At 46.5% G+C, this 18,628-nt stretch overlaps 3 long non-coding RNA genes across 4 annotated transcripts; 2 read left to right on the plus strand and 1 right to left on the minus strand.

Moving 5' to 3' along the window:
• The first annotated feature begins 13,189 nt into the window (after nucleotides 1–13,189).
• LOC121812859 lies at nucleotides 13,190–14,454 on the plus strand. Its single transcript, XR_006053374.1, has 2 exons — nucleotides 13,190–13,399; nucleotides 13,792–14,454. It is a non-coding gene; the product is annotated as an uncharacterized LOC121812859 (long non-coding RNA).
• On the minus strand, nucleotides 14,243–14,676 carry LOC121812858. 2 transcript variants are annotated; one of them, XR_006053373.1, is made up of 3 exons: nucleotides 14,618–14,676; nucleotides 14,421–14,532; nucleotides 14,243–14,340 (listed from the first exon to the last, which is right to left on the minus strand). It is a non-coding gene; the product is annotated as an uncharacterized LOC121812858 (long non-coding RNA). The 2 variants fall into 2 exon arrangements; XR_006053372.1 differs by lacking the exon at nucleotides 14,618–14,676 and having other exon boundaries at nucleotides 14,421–14,595.
• A 2,412-nt stretch (nucleotides 14,677–17,088) lies between these two features.
• Nucleotides 17,089–18,129, plus strand: LOC121812857. Its single transcript, XR_006053371.1, has 2 exons — nucleotides 17,089–17,603; nucleotides 18,071–18,129. It is a non-coding gene; the product is annotated as an uncharacterized LOC121812857 (long non-coding RNA).
• The last annotated feature ends 499 nt before the right edge of the window (nucleotides 18,130–18,628 follow it).

The raw sequence follows: 18,628 nt of genomic DNA on the forward strand, positions 1-18,628 counted from the left end.
GTTGTAAATTCTGTTGCAGTGGCTTTTTCACTGATGATGAAGTGAGTGATGACACATGAGAGTGGATAGTGCTGGAGCCCTTCAGCGTAGCAAAGCTCAGTTCGAATCATGATGTTTCTGCCTCAAGGGACCTACCTCCTCGTACAGCTGACTCTGGCTGTAAACCAATGGTGATGTGAATCAAAACCCCTGTAGCCAAGAGAAATTTGTGCATGAGCCCACTTCCAGTCTCCATTTTGCATTTTAATGCAAATGGCATCATGCATTAATCCTATTCTTACTAATGTTTTGTACAAAAATCTACAGCAGAAAAACTGAATCCCTGCAAGGATGTTTTCATAGCCTAAACCAGAGGTCGGGAAACCTTTTTGGCTGAGAGAGCCATGAACGCCACATATTTTAAAATGTAATTCCTTGAGAGCCATACAATATGCTTAAAACTAAGTACAAGTAAATGATTGTATTTTATGCAAGACCAACACTTTTAAAGTACAATAAGTCTCTGAATTCTTTTTAATAACATTGTTATGCTGTTGCTAACCAAAGATGAATAAAGTACTTCTTATCATTAATGCGACTTCTGGCACTGCATGGGTTTGCTGATGGCTTTGTAGTCTGGTTGATATGTGGTGAGATTAAGCTTCATGCAGGCATTGAGACTTCCATTCGTTAAACGTGATCGTAGGTTGGTCTTAATGTTCTTTAGATGTGAGAACGACTGCTCACATGCATATGTAGAGCCAAACATTGTGTCAGGGTCCTGGGACTGGGCGACCCAGGATCCCTGAGCAGTCATGTATTATATTATTATTATTATTATTATTATGATTATTATATGTATTTTGGTATTGCTGCTGCTCTCCTCCATGATTGTAGATGTGAGTGTGTGTGTGTGTGTTTATGTCTGCGGGGATGCTTGGAGGATGGAGCTCAGCCACCCGCAGGCCTGAGGGGTGTGGCCCTGCGGAAGGACTGGCCACACCCGAAGCCACACACCTGCCGCTGATCAGGGCTCGGCGGGGGAGCTACTTAGGAGAGTCTTGGAGCTCCCACCGACGCGGGATCATTGCATGAGACTCCACGTTAGTCACCCTGTCTAAGTTTAGTCAGAAAGTGTAGGCCTGCCATTTCTGAGTGTCCTGACAGCTGCGCTATTGTTTCCCACAGGAAGAGCGTGAAAGGCACGGAGAGCAGCGAACACCGGGGGGTGCCGACACGGGAGCAGAGAGCACACGGACTATTCACGGGAGACACGACACGGGAGTCTGGGAGAACACGGGGATTTATTGTTACGTTGTTTTCACTCTGTAAATAAACACTGTTTGTACATAGAGCACCGCGCCTGGGTCCTCCTTCCCCACACATCCCCACGGTCTGCCAGCCAGACCGTGACAGAATGATCCCGCCAGTAATGGATCCAGCGGACTCACCGTGGAAGCGCAGCTCCCGTTTTGACGGGACCCGGCTAGCGCTTGGAGGGCCTCCGTGCTGCCGTTCCTCGCTGGCAGTCTACCCGTCGGCCCACTCGTCTGCTTCCTCCCTGCGGACGCCTCGGTCTCGCAGAAAACGCTCCAGCCGGTCCCGGGAGGATTACTACGAGCCTGCAAGCAATCAGCTTACACCTGCACAAGCTTTTTACAAAATGTTAGGGATTATTATCGTGCCACCTGACTCACCCAGCATTTCCACTTCACAGCAGGAGCAGCCACATCAGAACCCGCCCTCGTCACATTCTGCCAGCGACGCTCCCTCTTCAACAGGGAGGCAGCGAACACGCAACCAGCACTCACAGCTCCAGCAGGAGCCTGGGATTCAGTTTAAACGACAGCCTAGGGTGAGTGACAGAGTCCCCCTTCATTCGCCTTTTTTGTCCAGGGATAGACAGACTGTTTCCCCCAAAGCTGCGAACGCCAGCTTCATGAACACTAGAGCTCGTGTTTTTCCTGTTTGGGAAAATAACAGTATCAGTTTTGAGAACGAGTATTTTCCACCTGGTTCAAGAGACTGTGTTCCTGATGTTCCTTCGGACCCAGGAGTTAGGACTGTTTCGTCTGGAACTCTTTATTCTGGGGCTATGTTTGTTCGGTCAGCTAACCAGCAGCCATCTTCAGTTCAGTCAGCTGATCAACAGTCACCTTCTTTAACACCGTCGTCATCTCCACCGGCAGCAGCCTCCGTTCCACTACCCACTCCAGCCGCCTTGTCCGGAGAGAGCGACCTCACACGCGTCCAACGTCTGATGGACTGGGTAACTCACACCACCGACGCAAGGGAAAGAGTGGAGGGGTTAAATGCCATCGAGGAAATCCTGGAGGAAAATCCCTACCTCGGCCAGCTTAAGGGAGTTTCCGCCTTCCTTTGCACCCTGCGTAAAGCCCGGGGGGTAGTGCAAGCTCGGGAAACCGCAGACTTTGTCCAGCAGCAGGAGCTGGCGAGGGAGCTCGCGAAGCCCGGAGGAGCTCAGCGGCCGAGGGAGCTCAGCGAGCCGGGGAGCGCGAGCCGAGGCCGCACCGCCAGCTGGGAGCGCAGCCAGCCGGAGGAGCTCAGCTTGCCCGAGCAGGAGCTCAGCGAGCCGGAGGAGCCCACGCGCAGCTGAGGAGCTCAGCGAGCCGGAGGAGCTCAGCTTGCCCGAGCAGGAGCTCAGCGAGCCGGAGGAGCTCAGCTTGCCCGAGCAGGAGCTCAGCGAGCCGGAGGAGCTCAGCTTGCCCGAGCAGGAGCTCAGCGAGCCGGAGGAGCTCAGCTTGCCCGAGCAGGAGCTCAGCGAGCCGGAGGAGCTCGCACCGCCAGCTGAGGAGCTCAGCGAGCCGGAGGAGCCGCGCACCGCCAGCTGAGGAGGACTCGCGCCGCCGGCCGAGGAGGAGCTCTCGCCGCCGGCCGAGGAGGGTCCCGCTCAGCCGGAGGTCAGCGGACCGGAGGGACCTCCACGTCTAGCGCGGCCTCCACGCCGTCCATGTCCGGTGCGTCCACGTCAGCGATCGGCGCGTCATGGACCTGGTGCCACGCCTCGCTGTCTGCTCACCGGAGCGGCGACGCCGCCACCGGACCCGTGGCAGGCCACCAGAACCGTTCCGCCGCCACCGGACCCGTGGCAGGCCGCCGGAGGAGCAGCGCCGCCGCCACCGGACCCGTGGCAGGCCCCCTGAACTGTTTTGCTGCTGCTGCCGGACCCGGGGCCGTCCGCCGGAGCTGCTACGTCGCCGCCGTTGGGCTCGAGGTAGGCCCCCTGAACTCTCTTGTTGTGTTGATGGGCCGCCTGGGACTGTTTGTGGCGTCTTTTCGTTTTCTTTTTGCACCGCTGCGGGATGCGCGGTCTGACTCTGAGACTGTGGACTGGGTCGGTTTGTTGTTTTGTTTTTTTGCTTGTTTTGGTTCTGCCCTCCGTCCTGGACCCCGCCGCCCGCCCTGGGTTGGTTGTGCTGTTTTTTTGTTTTGGTTTTGGGGTCGTCGGGAGCCGACCCTTAGAGGGGGGGTACTGTCAGGGTCCTGGGACTGGGCGACCCAGGATCCCTGAGCAGTCATGTATTATATTATTATTATTATTATTATGATTATTATATGTATTTTGGTATTGCTGCTGCTCTCCTCCATGATTGTAGATGTGAGTGTGTGTGTGTGTTTATGTCTGCGGGATGCTTGGAGGATGGAGCTCAGCCACCGCAGGCCTGAGGGGTGTGGCCCTGCGGAAGGACTGGCCACACCCGAAGCCACACACCTGCCGCTGATCAGGGCTCGTCGGGGGAGCTACTTAGGAGAGTCTTGGAGCTCCCACCGACGCGGGATCATTGCATGAGACTCCACGTTAGTCACCCTGTCTAAGTTTAGTCAGAAAGTGTATGCCTGCCATTTCTGAGTGTCCTGACAGCTGCGCTATTGTTTCCCGCAGGAAGAGCGTGGAAGGCACGGAGAGCAGCGAGCACCGGGGGGTGCTGACACGGGAGCAGAGAGCACACGGACTATTCACGGGAGACACGACACGGGAGTCTGGGAGAACACGGGGATTTATTGTTACGTTGTTTTCACTCTGTAAATAAACACTGTTTGTACATAGAGCACCGCGCCTGGGTCCTCCTTCCCCACACATCCCCACGGTCTGCCAGCCAGACCGTGACACATTGTCAGTACAGCAATACTCACACGCTGCAGTGTGTGGTATGTGATGTGAACAACAAAGAGTTCTAGCTTGTTTTCAAACGCTTGTTGAAGGGATAAGACTGTATTTCCAACGCCTTGCATTTTCACATTGAGCTGGTTCAGGTGTTCAGTCATGTCCACGAGATAGTAGAACTTCAGGAGCCACTCACTGTTAGCTAACTCAGGATGCTCGACGTTTTTCATTTCAAGAAAAGTCCGGATTTCGCTCAGACAAGCTGCGAAACAGCTGAGCACCTTCCCTCTTGAGAACCAACACACATTGCTGTGCAGAAGAAGACCAGGATAATTATTCCCAACTTTATCCAGCAGTGTTCTAAACTGGTGATCATTTAAAGCTCGGGCAACAATAAAGTTGACCACCCAAATGATCAGCGACATCACCTCACCAAGCTGCTCGCCAGACATCTGAGCACAAAGCGCTTCCTAATGTAGGATGCAGAGAAAACTTAGGATGGGTCTCGTTTCATGTTCACGAAGAAGTGCTACGAATCCTCTGTACACAGTGAAATGAGTTTATCCATCGGTAGATTTTTTTTCTTTGGCGAACTCAGTGAAAGACTTGAATAAATCCTCCCCTTTCATAGGCAAAACAGCAAGACTTTCCTCACGCAGTGTGTCACTGACAACATACCTTGCAATCACGCTGAACTGGGATAAATGGCTTACGTCTGTTGACTCATGCTAAGCGAGAGAAAAGAATGGTGCTGCATTTATGTCCTTCACTTGTGTTGCCTCAATTTGATTTGACATCATGATGGTACGATCGTGAACAGTTGCCAACAGAGGCATGTCTTTTATTCGTTTGATTATCTTGTCTTTATCCGAAAAGTCATTAAAAAGTTCATCAAGCATTAATGTTTTGGCATACTCCCCATCTGTGAATGGCTTTCCGTTTCTTACGATTGCTAAAGCGCCAGCAAAGCTAGCTGAATTCCAATCACCTTGTTGGGTCCAAATACGGAGTTGCTGCTGACTAGCTTGCTCTCTGCACAGTAGCTCTTGACATGCTTTCTTCCTGCTGTCCCCCACAGGACATTTCGATGCAAAAGTAGTATGGCGTGTGTTGAAGTGACGCTTTAGATTTTACCGTTTCATCGATGCAATTTTATCATTACATATTGGACACACTGCAGAACCTGCTCTCTCCACAAAGACGAATTCCTCTGTCTATTCCTGCTGAAAAGTACGATACTCCTCATCTTTTTTTCTTTTAGCCATCTTCTTCGATAAAAGGGTTGCTGCAATTAGCTAACTGACTACTTGATTAAGAGGCGGGAAGGTTACTTTCTGACCTCACCACAACCCGTGTACGTTAGGTATTATCCAATAAAATTTTGGTGTTGTCCTGGAGGGCAGCTGTGATTGGCTCCAGCCACCCCCAACCATGAACATGAGCAGTAGGAAATTAATGGATTACAATACATGAGAATGTTTTATATTTTTAACTTTTTTTTTTTTTTTAATTAAAGATTTGTCTGCGAGCCAGGTGCAGCCATCAAAAGAGCCACATCTGGCTCGCGAGCCATTGATTCCCGACCCCTAGCCTAAATATGTATTTACTATTCACTACTGATCTGCACCACCCAGGTCTATGCCCTTTATTTGACTGCTTTTTAAGATGGCTATGGCCAGAACTTGATTGAAAATGCCCCACCAGTTACCACTCACCCATTTTCTTCCACTTATCAAATTCAGGGTCGTGCGTCATCATAGAACTTTGAACTTGGGAGAAATCCAGAGTATCCAGAGAGAACCCACACAGACATGGAGAGGACATGCAAACTCCACAGAGAATGGAACTTCTTGCTGTGAGGTGACAGTGTTAACCACCACTGAAATTACTGAAAGAGAACACAGACAGCAACACATGACATGTAAAAACATTCAGACACATGGATGTACAAAATCTTTATCTTATCAACTAGTAAAGGTAATGCATTAGACTTGTTAGATCTCTGGACTTTTAGATGATAATCTTTTTTGTATTTCATGGACTCTACTTGTGAAAATGTTTACTGTGTTCATTCCACCACTGAATAAACTATGTATAAAATAAGCTGATTGCTGCTGTAGCTGCTGAAGCACTGCATTGTATTTCTCCAAAAAAACTGCAGAAATTGGAGAAAGAGAGTGATTCATGCTGATGCTAATGTAAAGAAAACAGTAGGTGCACAGATTGAAAATCAATCTGTAAAAAAAAAAAAAAAAAAAAGCATGCCGCCTGATCCTAGTCCTCACCCTTAGGAAGCAGTTTCACAAAAAAAAATCATACAGCAAATTAGAAGGTTCATGGCAAGCTAAATAACACTGTAATAACCACCACCACCAAGAAAAAAACAGAACAGTAACTTAAGTTTAAACACCTTTATTTCTTTACTTTTTACATTTATTTGATACTGAATTCAGTGGCACTTTTAGATGTGTGGCCATGAATAAACACATATTAAACCTCTTGGTCAAAGTACTGACTGTTGCCTATAATGGCATTATAATGTGAATTTCTATTAATGCTGAGTGAAGCATAAACAGCTTACTTGTTTTACTTTGTGTAAAATAACCTGTTTTATACATTTTTATACAGTATAGTGGATACAGTATAATATGTACAGTTGTTTCCGGATTGAACTGATGATCTCATCATGTATTCCTTCTTTATTTTCTGTAAGAGACCAAAATCAACACTGCACTGGTGAATCTGTTTGGTTGGGTTAACTAATAAAAACAACCAGAGACGGCAACATCACCTTTCCTCATCATCACCTTGTTTTTCTTAAAAGCCCTTTTTTCTGTGTCTTTTGTTTCTAGCACTTACAGAGTAAACATTTATGTTTTTCTCAGGCCTGAGGGTTCTGACCTGAATATTCATAGACTATTGATTATTTCAGCTCTGGAAATGGAGGCTACCCTGTCACCCTTATTTGGTAAACACCTATTCCTCACTTTTCTACGAGTGCGTCTTTCGAGGTTAATTGATAGAACAAAGTACACAGCAAATCCAGCATGTCCAAAATAACACTGTCGGATTTGATTTCAACACTATTAAAGTGTCTAATATGGGTCCACACCAGAGAGTGTTAATTTAACTCTTTTTGGAGAGTTGGTACGTTAACTCTGATTTAGTGTTAAACACCAAATCTGTCTGGAGTTGATAATTGCGCCAAATCACAACATAAGTCGCCTCAAGGCGCTTCATAGATACAGAGAAAAACCCAACAATCATATGACCCCCTATGAGCAAGCACTTTGGCAACAGTGGGAAGGAAAAACTCCCTTTTAACAGGAAGAAACCTCCGGCAGAACCAGGCTCAGGGAGGGGCGGCCATCTGCTGCGACCGGTTGGGGTGAGAGAAGGAAGACAGGATAAAAGACATGCTGTGGAAGAGAGACAGAGGTTAATAACAGATATGATTCAATGCAGAGAGGTCTGTTAATACATAGTGAGTGAGAAAGGTGACTGGAAAGGAAAAACTCAATGCATCATGGGAATCCCCCGGCAGCCTATGTCTATTGCAGCATAACTAAGGGAGGATTCAGGGTCACCTGGTCCAGCCCTAACTATATGCTTTAGCAAAAAGGAAAGTTTTAAGCCTAATCTTGAAAGTAGAGATAGTGTCTGTCTCCTGAATCCAAACTGGAAGCTGGTTCCACAGAAGAGGGGCCTGAAAACTGAAGGCTCTGCCTCCCATTCTACTTTTAAATACTCTAGGAACAACAAGTAGGCCTGCAGAGCGAGAGCGAAGTGCTCTAATAGGGTGATATGGTACTACAAGGTCATTAAGATAAGATGGGGCCTGATTATTTAAGACCTTGTATGTGAGGAGCAGGATTTTGAATTCAATTCTGGATTTAACAGGAAGCCAATGAAGGGAAGCCAAAACAGGAGAAATTGCTCTCTCTTTCTAGTCCCTGTCAGGACTCTTGCTGCAGCATTTTGGATTAGCTGAAGGCTTTTCAGTGAGTTTTTTGGACATCCTGATAATAATGAATTACAGTAGTCCAGCCTGGAAGTAATAAATGCATGAACTAGTTTTTCAGCGTCACTCTGAGACAGGATATTTCTAATTTTAGAGATGTTGCGCAAATGGAAGAAAGCAGTCTTACATATTTGTTTAATATGTGCATTGAAGGACATGTCCTGGTCAAAAATGACTCCAAGGTTCCTCACAGCGTTACTGGAGGCCAAGGTAATGCCATCCAGAGTAAGAATCTGGTTAGATACCATATTTCTAAGATTTTCAGGGCCGAGTACAATAACCTCAGTTTTATCTGAATTAAGAAGCAGAAAGTTAGTCGGCCATCCAGGTCTTTATGTCTTTAAGACATTCCTGCAGTTTAACTAATTGGTGTGTGTTATCTGGCTTCATGGACAGATAGAGCTGGGTGTCATCTGCATAGCAGTGAAAATGTATGCTATGTCTTCTAATGATCTGCCTAAGGGAAGCATGTATAATGTAAACAGAATTGGTCCTAGCACTGAACCCTGTGGAACTCCATAATTAACCTCAGTGTGTGAAGAGGACTCTCCATTTACATGAACAAATTGGAGTCTATTAGATAGATATGATACAAACCACTGCAGTGCAGTACCTGTAATACCTACAGCATGTTCTAATCGCTCTAATAGGATATTATGGTCGACAGTATCGAATGCTGCACTAAGGTCTAGCAGGACAAGCACAGAGATGAGTCCACTGTCAGAGGCCATAAGAAGATCATTTGTAACCTTCACTAAAGCTGTTTCTGTGCTGTGTGAGCTCTGAAACCTGACTGAAACTCTTCAAATAAACCATTCCTCTGCAGATGATCTGTTAGCTGTTTGACAACTACTCTTTCAAGGATTTTTGATATGAAAGGAAGGTTGGAGATTGGCCTATAATTAGCTAAGACTGCTGGGTCTAGAGATGCTTTTTGAGTAAAGGTTTAACTACAGCCTAGCTTGAAGGCCTGTGGTACATAGCCGATCATTAGAGATAGGTTGATCATATTTAAGATCGAAGAATTAATTAATGGCAGGACTTCTTTGAGCAGTTTTGTAGGAATGGGGTCTAAAAGACACGTTGATGGTTTGGAGGAAGTAATTATTGAAGTTAACTCAGAAAGATCAATTGGAGAAAAAGAGTCTAACTTAACATCAATGGTACTAAGAGTAGCTGTAGATAATATTACATCTGTGGGATGATTACTGGTAATTTTTTCTCTAATGATAAAAATTTTATTTGTGAAGAAGTTCATGAAGTCATTACTAGTTAACGTTAAAGGGATTGTTGGCTCAAAAGAGCTCTGACTTTTTGTCAGCCTGGCTACAGTGCTGAAGAGAAACCTGGGGTTGTTCTTATTTTCTTCAATCAGTGATGAATAGTAAGATGTTCTGGCTTTGCGGAGGGCTTTCTTATAAAGCAGCAAACTATTTCTCCAGGCTAAATGATGATCCTCTAAATTTGTGACACGCCATTTCCTCTCCAGATTACGAGTCATCTGCTTTAGGGTACGTGTTTGAGAATTATACCACGGAGTCAGGTACTTCTGATTAGAGACCTTAGTTTTCACAGGAGCTACAGTATCCAGAGTCGTACGTAGTGAGGAGGTGAAATTATTAACAAGATAATCGACCTCTGAGTTTTGGAATGCCAAAACTCTCCACCTGTCTCAGGGGATGGTTCTACTGGCCTGGTCTGTGACGGGATGTGGAACTTCATGTGCACTGCTGTGACACCTGCATGGCACAGAAGGGCCCAACTCAACGCTCCACTGCCCCCCTTCAGCAGTACCTGGTGGGGGCCCCAATGGAAAGAATGGGAGTGGACGTCCTAGGGCCTTTCCCCATCACAGAGTCAGGGAACCGGTATGTGTTGGTGGCTATGGACTATTTCACAAGTGGCCAGAGGCCTACGCGGTGCCGGACCAGAGTGCAACTGATGATGGCGAGAAAGCTGGTGGAGGAGATGTTCACCGTTTTGGGGTCCTGGCTGAGCTCCACAGTGACTGTTCGTGGTTTTAGGCAAGGATTCAAGCGACACCTTGTAGAGCACTCAAACTCCGACCTTTATTGTCTACTTCCTGTTTCAGAACCCCCTTTCACAATAAAACAGGTTATGCTCAAACAGATTACACCACATCCTCCTTTCGCTGAAAACATCAAACTTACAAGAACATTTACTGCATATATGAAAACTGTACTCTTTTTTTTTTCTTAGAACCTTTCATAGAAACTTTTCTTTCTCTTCAACCTTTTTTCCTTTACTTTTAAACCCATGTTTTTCTTTTTTGTTTTGTTTATTTTCACAAGTCCAGTCTTTGTGGTTTTTTGACAACCCTGCCAGCCCTAGTTCTGACAGGACCTGGGTCTTCTGTCTTAGGAGTCAGAGTTGTAGTCACCGATAGGTTTGAAGCAGGCAGGGCGTTCTCTGTTGGACTGACAGGCGTAATTGGGGTTTGTAACTTTGGTGTGGCATCTGGCAATGGCTGGAGGTGATGCCTATTTCTCCTGATGGCTCCTGAAGGGGTCTCGACAATGTATGAGCGGGGTGTGGAGTGAGAGGAGATGACAGTCCCTTCACGCCTAGTGTCTGTAATCCACACTGGTTGTCCCGGTGAGAGTGGAGGAAGTTCTGTCACACGATGTCTCCTGTTGTACGCAACACTGTCCTTCATCACTCTCTCTCTCGCTTTTGTCAACACTGTAGCCTTGTTGGGCAGGCTGGGATTGAGCAAAGAAGGAAGCTGGGGAACTGACGTGCGCAGTCTTCGTCCCATTAGTAGTTGCGCAGGGCTATATCCATTAGCCAATGGGGTTGCTCTGTAAGCTAGAAGTGCAAGATATGGGTCTTTTGCTTTCTTTAGCAGACTTTTCACAGTTTGGACATGACGCTCAGCCTCACCATTGCTTTGTGCAAATCTTGGACTGCTTGTTACATGCCTGAACCCATAAGCTGCTGCAAAGTCTTTGAACTGTTGGCTTGAAAACTGAGGTCCATTGTCACTGTAGAGAAACTCTGGAATCCCATGTCTGGAAAAGATTGATTTTAGATGCACTATAACATCCTCCGATCTTGTGGGAGTAAGTTTGGCTATTTCCACAAATTTAGAGTAGTAGTCCACCAGAAGCACATAGTTGCTGTTGTTAAACGTAAAAAGGTCTGCTCCAACTTTTTGCCATGGTCTCTCAGGGAGTTGGCTTGGCATTAAAGGTTGCACTGGGTTGGTACGCTCTTTGATGCATATGGTGCAGTTTTTCACAAGTTCATTTATTTGCCCACTCAGACCAGGCCACCATACTGTCTCCCTGGCTCTCTCTCTGCATCTAGACATTCCCTGATGTCCCTCGTGTAGGGCAATGAGGACAGAGTGGCGCATAGCAGTAGGGATCACTAGTCTTGTGCCTTTCAGTAGCAGATGGTCGTGTACCGTTAAGGTGTCTCTGTGTGGCCAATATGCTTTAATTGAGCCTATGAGATGGCTGTATTCTGGCCAGCTGCTCTGACAAAAAGCCATGACATCTGAGCATATGCTGTCGGTTTTAAGCTGTTCCTTTAACTGTGTGATGTATGTCGAGGTAGCAGGCATGCATTTGACTATTTCATCCACATATATATTTGTGTCATCCAGTAGTTCAGCTGTAGCCTTAGAATCAGGGTCTTGGTTAACGGGTGCACGTGACAGTGCATCTGCTGTGAGGAGTGCTTTGCCTGGAGTGTGTGAGATGGTGTAACTGTACCTCATGAGCCTTAGGCGGAACCGTTGGATTCTGGGTGGAAGCTCGGTTAGAGCTTGCTGTCCTAGCAGGCTGACGAGTGGCTTGTGGTCAGTCTCTAAGGAGAAGTGTCTCCCGATGAGAAAATCTTTGAATCTTTCACAACCCCATGTTAGTCCAAGCGCCTCCTTCTCCACCTGTGCATACCTCTGTTCTGTTTCCGTTAAAGAACGAGACGCATATGCAACAGGTCTCCATTGCTCTCCCTCTTTTTGAAATAGGACTGCTCCCAGTCCATAGGAGGAAGCATCTGCAGACAGTTTTAACTCTTTGTTTGGGTCATAGAGTGCAAGAATGGGAGTTGACGTCAGATCGCCTTTTAGCTGATTGAACGCTTTTTGCTGTGCGCAGCTCCAAACCCACTGATTTTTCTTCGAGAGCAGGTCTCTTAGGGGCTTGTCTTTTTCGGCCAGTCCTGGGATGAATTTGCCTAATTGGTTAACCATCCCGAGAAAGCTGCGCACTTCACTGACGTTTGATGGCTCTTTCATTGCTGTGATCCTCTAATTTTGTCTGGGTCTGGCTGTACTCCCTCCGCAGACAAAATGTGTCGAGGAACTTCACTTCCTGTTTGCTCAGGGCCCTGTTTCAGGAAGCCGGTTTAGAAAACTCAGAGTGAAAAACGATACTCAGGGTTGAGTAACCCCGAACTGTCCAACTCGGAATATTCGGTTTCAGAAAGGCTGATAACAATTAGTTCAATCAACGCGGAGTTGCTTTAACCCCAAGTTAAGCTCGCGCACGAGGATACATAAAGCCCTGATAGTGGAGCACAGATTAAGCGAGTCACCATGGAGACGGAGGGAAAGAAGGCGCGGTCAATGTATTTTACAGCGCTTGACGCCGAAATTCTGATGGCAGCATATGCCGATAACATGCAAATTTTGCAGAAAAAAAGTAACACAGCCCCAGCTGCAAAAGAAAGGGAGCATGCATGGCAAAACATAGCCGACAGAGTCAATGCGTGAGTGTTAATTTAAACATTGATCTAGGGATTTCCACCCATTTAACACGTTATTTTATATATTTATATTTTTTATTTTATACATTTTATTTTGTGATGTGATGTGAGCGCAGGTGCAACCCAACAGGCCCCAAACGTTCCTGGCAGCAAGTAAAAATGAAATATAAAAATATAGTCCAAACAGGTGAGGTGTAATTGTATTATGAGCCATAGTGCTTGGTCTGTTTGTCCGATGTAAATCAATTGCAGTTAGAGGCTACATTAATTTTCTTTCTGTAAGCACTTATTGAAATTATCTGAGCACATTACAAGTACATATTTGCTTACTCTGTATGCTCAAATGTGACCCGTTATAGCCAACAGAAAAAAAGCGGAGGCCCGAAAAACAGGTGGGGGTCCTCCACCACCACCACTCACAGAGGCTGAGCAGTTGGCCCTCAGCCAAAACAGTGGGCGCCCTGTGGCCGAAGGCATCTCTGCGGGGACATCCTCTGAGTCAATAACCCCGCAAGACACAAGTGCCTACATAGGGGGTAAATTCAAAATAATACATGATGTGCATACATCCTGTCTTCACAGTCACCTTTGCAGTGCTACTCATTCATTTGATAAACTCTTTACCATAATGGATTATTTTGTAGTGAAGTTATTTTCCTACTGATTTTGCCTTCCCTCAGTCTTGGTTGTCTTTGAAAGCAATATGACAATGAAGTGTAAGGTGATTGGTATGTTTGTTAATTGCCATTTGGTCCCTTGTAAGTTATAAGTGACCTGTATAAACCTCATATCTATCAGTTGATGGTGGTGGTGTACTGCATCTGGTGCAGCCTCCTGTTGAGCCAGACCAACATGCAGTTGTGAGTAATACTCCACAGATTAATGAGTTTACAGTAGAACAGCAATGTTGTTTATTTCTTTACTACAGGAAAATAATGAAGAAACATTGACAGCTGTTACAGAGGAGGAAGCAACAGAGACACTTTATGAGGTTTACATCTTTTAATACTTTGTGTACAGGAAACACAGGCGACCAATAAAGCCAGTTGAACAAAAATCTGTTTATTCTTCTTTCAACATGTTGAGGTGATGGGTCAAAAGAAATGATTGTGACATATGGTGTCTCTGACTGCGCTTCCATCTTGTATGTCCGTGGGAGGGTCAGGATGTTCATGGTTTGGATCACTGCTGATGTTTGGTTCAGAAGGACAGTGTTCTCCTCTAATTGTGGCAATGTTGTGAAGAATCACACATGCCACAATAATGTCACATGCCCTTTCTGGGGTGACCCTGAGTCTTTGCAGGCACTGGAACCGGGCCTTAAGCATTCCGATAGTCATTTCAATTCTGGCTCTTGTCCTGCAATTAGCCAGATTATATCGCTGCTGTGGGCCCGGTTCAGGGTCAGGGTAAGGGGTAAGCAAATAGGGTAAACATGGATACCCCCTATCACCAAGCAAGTAGCCAGTGAACTCTCCTAAGACAGAAGGATACACTTCAGTTCAAATGTCCCTGAAGCAATTGGTCTTTATATATTTTAAAGTATTCTCAACTCACCATGTCCAAATTTTGTGCTCAGTGTACATTCACGGAATATTTGTGAGTCATGGACAGAGCCTGGCCACTTGGCTTCCACATTTGTGATAATGTTGGCAGCATCACATATGATCTTCACAGTGCAGAGAACACAAATTAGCATCCATTACTATAATGAAATAATTTGTTAGTTTGAAATGCTACAGGGAACTATGTACCTGTACATTAATGCTGTGGAAAGACTTCCTGTTCACATAGTCTCCTTCATTTACTGAAGGAGCAATGATTGGAATGTGAGTGCCATCTGTACAGCCAATCACGCCTGGGAACCGTGAAAATAAATGTAAAATTTAAGTAGTAGTTCAAGTATCACCACATCATGAATTAAGTTTTGTCATCCTGCTACCTGCAATTTTGTGGCATCCCTCTTTGATAAATCTTGTGGGTCTATGACCGGGGAACACCACAAACGAGTACAGGAGACGTTTCAGTGCAACTGTAACATTCCTGACTGCCCGACAGACGGTAGCCTTGGAAACGTGCTCAGCGTCACCAATATTATACAGAAAGCTCCCGTTTGCAAAAAACCGAAGTGCAATACAAATAATATGTAATGAACTGAGAGCATGTCCGCGATGTGTCACATGCGTAATATATGGCCTGAGGATGTTATTCAAATAACTTATAGATTGTGCTGAGAAACGGTAACGTTCGCACAGAAAATCATCAGGAAATGATAAAATGTCCAAACGCGCTCTGATCACTCTCTCCCGGCGGAGAGCTCTGCGGAGAATTTGGGCTTCACGATCTACTGGCTTTTTTTTTTTTTTTTTTTTTTTTTTTTTTTTTTTTTGTGTCCCGTTTGGATCTTTGCCATCAGAATTGTTGTCTTAAGGCCAAGAAAGATGCCAAGCGGATTTATTTTACCAAGTGGATCATCATGGCCTTGCCATATTGGTCCATTTGATTGACCTTTATTATAATTATGAATTTATTTTATTTTCAGTTGCTACAAACGGGACAGACATGACTGGGGGATAGGACAGGGAGAGAGAATGAAAGAAAGAGAGGGAGAGAGAGAAAACCAAAGGGGAGAAGAGACGGTGAGAAGGGGGGGAAGAAAGAAAAAAACAAACAAAAAAAAAAACAAAACACCTGGGTCACCTGTATGGAGAGAAAAAAAACAGAAGAGAAAGCAAACAACAAAGAGCAACATAATAAAAAAAACGGCACCATCACAATAAACTAGCTAGCAGTAGATATCAGTAGATACTAAATAATAAACGATATTGTGCAGCACGCAAGATAGACAGCGCACAATGTGCTTTGAGGCAGCAGCCAAGAAAGCTGTAGTCCGCGTCTGTGAATACCCGTGTGTACACCTGTGTGCATACCTGTGTGGATCAGCATGCTTGCATTCCAAAGGTTTCTCCATGTAACGATCTGCTAGGGAGTGTGGGGAGCCACAGCCCCGTCCTCCAGGGTATGAAGCAGGTATGGAGGAGATCAAAACTCCAGACATCCAGAGGCCCCCAGAACACAAGAGACCAAGGAAGACCAACAGAGGGGCACCCCACCTCCGAAGTGGCCCGAGCGAGCCCCAGGCTCCAGGCCCCGATAAGCGGCCGCCAAGGAGTGAGCCGGTGTGTACCCGGACGCCCACCCCCAGACACAAGGAACCACCAACGCACCGACACCAGAGGGAGTCCGCCACCGGCAGGGGAAGTGGTGGTGGGTGGAGATAGGCCTCCAAACCTTGGAGGGCCTGAGATGTCCCTCAGAGAGGTGGCGTCTGATACCCAACCTGACATATAGACACAGACATACAGGCACACACAGACACAAACATCCATTCCCACCCTCATGCTCTCATATGCACTTACTCCACACTCAACCAACGTGGAGACAGACATAAAGAGACGCTGTACACACGATCACACTCCCCAAGCGTACTCTACGAACCGGGTCTAGGTACCCTGCCCCTGGAGGGGGGAACTGCACCCAGACCCAGGTGGTGTTACCCTTTTCCCTGCGGTGGGGAGAGGCAGACCGCCCCGACTCCGCAGCAGCAGGGAGGCCCCACACTCCAGACCGCAGTCGGACGGCCAACTCCTCCTAGCCCCCCCGCTCCAGCAGGCCGCAGAGAATGGGGGTGAGAGAAGACTCCAAACCTCCCTCCACCCGCTCATTGTAGTGTTGATGCTTGTGTGTTCTAAGGTGCAATTAAAACCCAGGAGGGCATGGAGCTACCTGCCAGAGAGCAGCAGGTAAGCGCATAGTCCCTCCTGCTAGCCCTCAATGTCTACGTGTATTTAAAATTGAGAGGTGGGCAACGACGCCAGGGGTGAGGTGTACACCTGATGGTAATTTGGACTCCGTGTATCGTGCCCACCCCCAAGATCCTATATGTATGTGTAATGAGAGTGTGAGTAATGTGAATGTCTAAGTTGTGGGATAAAATTGAGGCAGGGGCAGCCAGAAGGGGACAGAGGGGGGGGTAGCCTCCTCTGCACCCTGGTGACATACCCCTACTCCAAGGCCCTGCATGTGTGGGTGGTTGTGGTGGAGCGGGAAGAGGGAGGCAGCTGGAGATGGGGAGGGAAGGAAGGGAGGGGCAAGTGACCCCTCCCTGGGGCCAGCTCCCCCGCTGACCCCAGTAGGCACCCCCATACTCCGCGGGGGCTTTCAAGGAAGGGGCACGCCATGTCCGACACTTCCTACTGTCAGGTTTCCGACAAAGGGGCGGAGACAGTCAGGGTTAGTTGTAGTAAACCTGCTAGGGGGCAGGTTAGCTTCACGGAGTGTGTCGTCATGGTGACTCACTGAGGCTTCATCTGAACTCGCTTTGTGAAACCGAAAACCCAGAGTTTTCGTTAACTCAGGGTATACTTACTCAGTTTTTCCACTAAACCGGCTTCCTGAAACAGGGCCCAGGTCACATTTCTCCAGGTTTAGTGTGACACCGGCTGTCAAGTCAAACCGAGTAGGAGGTGGAGAGCCCTGAGGAAAAAAAGTAAACGTGACAGACTGGAGGGCGGAACTAATCTTGTGTCTGGGTTTCTGTCGGGAAGGAAAAAAAGGCGAACTGGGAGCAAAAGGAAGTTGCCACTTTCGGGAAAAGCCCAGCAAAATTCTTTCAATAAGTTGTCGCCAACATGAATATTGTGTGGAACTGAAGTATCTACAAAGCCAGGGAGGCAGCCGGTAAGGGAATGGTTGCCGACTATGGTAAAAGACTTTGAAGCGAGTTGCTAAAGAATCGCGGCTGCCGCTAGCTTACGTAGCATTAGCACTGTGCCGTGAGCTGGTCGCCTGTTTACGAGCGGCACCATTGTTTATTGTTGGTCTGCATATGGAAGACTGTTAATGCTTGCATATGGTTAAGAGAAGCTGGTTATCAATACTATTGTTACTGCTCAAGTTCTAATGCAGATTGATTATTTAATTTAACACTTTAATAGAAAGCAGTATTTCTCAAGGTGTATGTACAATTGTTAGTGAATTACATAATTTGAGCATTTAAAAATACTCAAGAAAATATTGTACTACAAAGCTTGCGCACTGCATTGATGTGTTTAAAAAAGAAAATGTGTTTGGGAATGTTTACAATATTTGCAGATGTGTGATAACAAACATAATTTGTATTTTGGTTTTTTGGTTTGTATTTAAAGGTTTTTCACCTATGGCTGACTATGGCCGAAAAGAAGATTAAAGAAAAAGGAAAACAAAAGATCTGCCTGGTCATTGAGTGAAATCCAGTTAAACACCTGTGGTAGATGCATCAATCCCTTTCAAGCGGGGAAGCTGCACAAACTTAAAGAGCTTGACACCGGCCTCTTGTAGTTTATTGAGCACTGTGTGCAGTCTGGCGTTGTGTTCCTGTTGATCCTGTCCCCAAATGAGGATGTCATCCATGTGACAAACCACACCTGGCAGCCCATTAAGGATCACTGACATTCTACGCTGAAAATGTTCTGGGGCTAACGCTATTCCAAAGGGAAGTCTGTTAAAGTGGAAGCGCCCAAAGGGTGTAATGAACGTTGTGTAGTGTGCTGACTCTGGTGACAATGGAACCTGCCAGAAGCCTCTGTTTGCGTCTAACTTACTGAAGACTTTTGCTCCCGCCAGGGATCCAAGTGTCTGTTCAACCGAAGGCAGGATGTACTTTTCTCTGCACACTGCTTCATTGAGGTGAGTGAGGTCAACACAAATACGCACAGAGTCGTTTT

This window comes from Haplochromis burtoni, unplaced genomic scaffold (genome assembly GCF_018398535.1).
Source record: "Haplochromis burtoni strain Fernald_Lab_line unplaced genomic scaffold, NCSU_Asbu1 Contig_894, whole genome shotgun sequence".
Classification (NCBI taxonomy): domain Eukaryota; kingdom Metazoa; phylum Chordata; class Actinopteri; order Cichliformes; family Cichlidae; genus Haplochromis; species Haplochromis burtoni.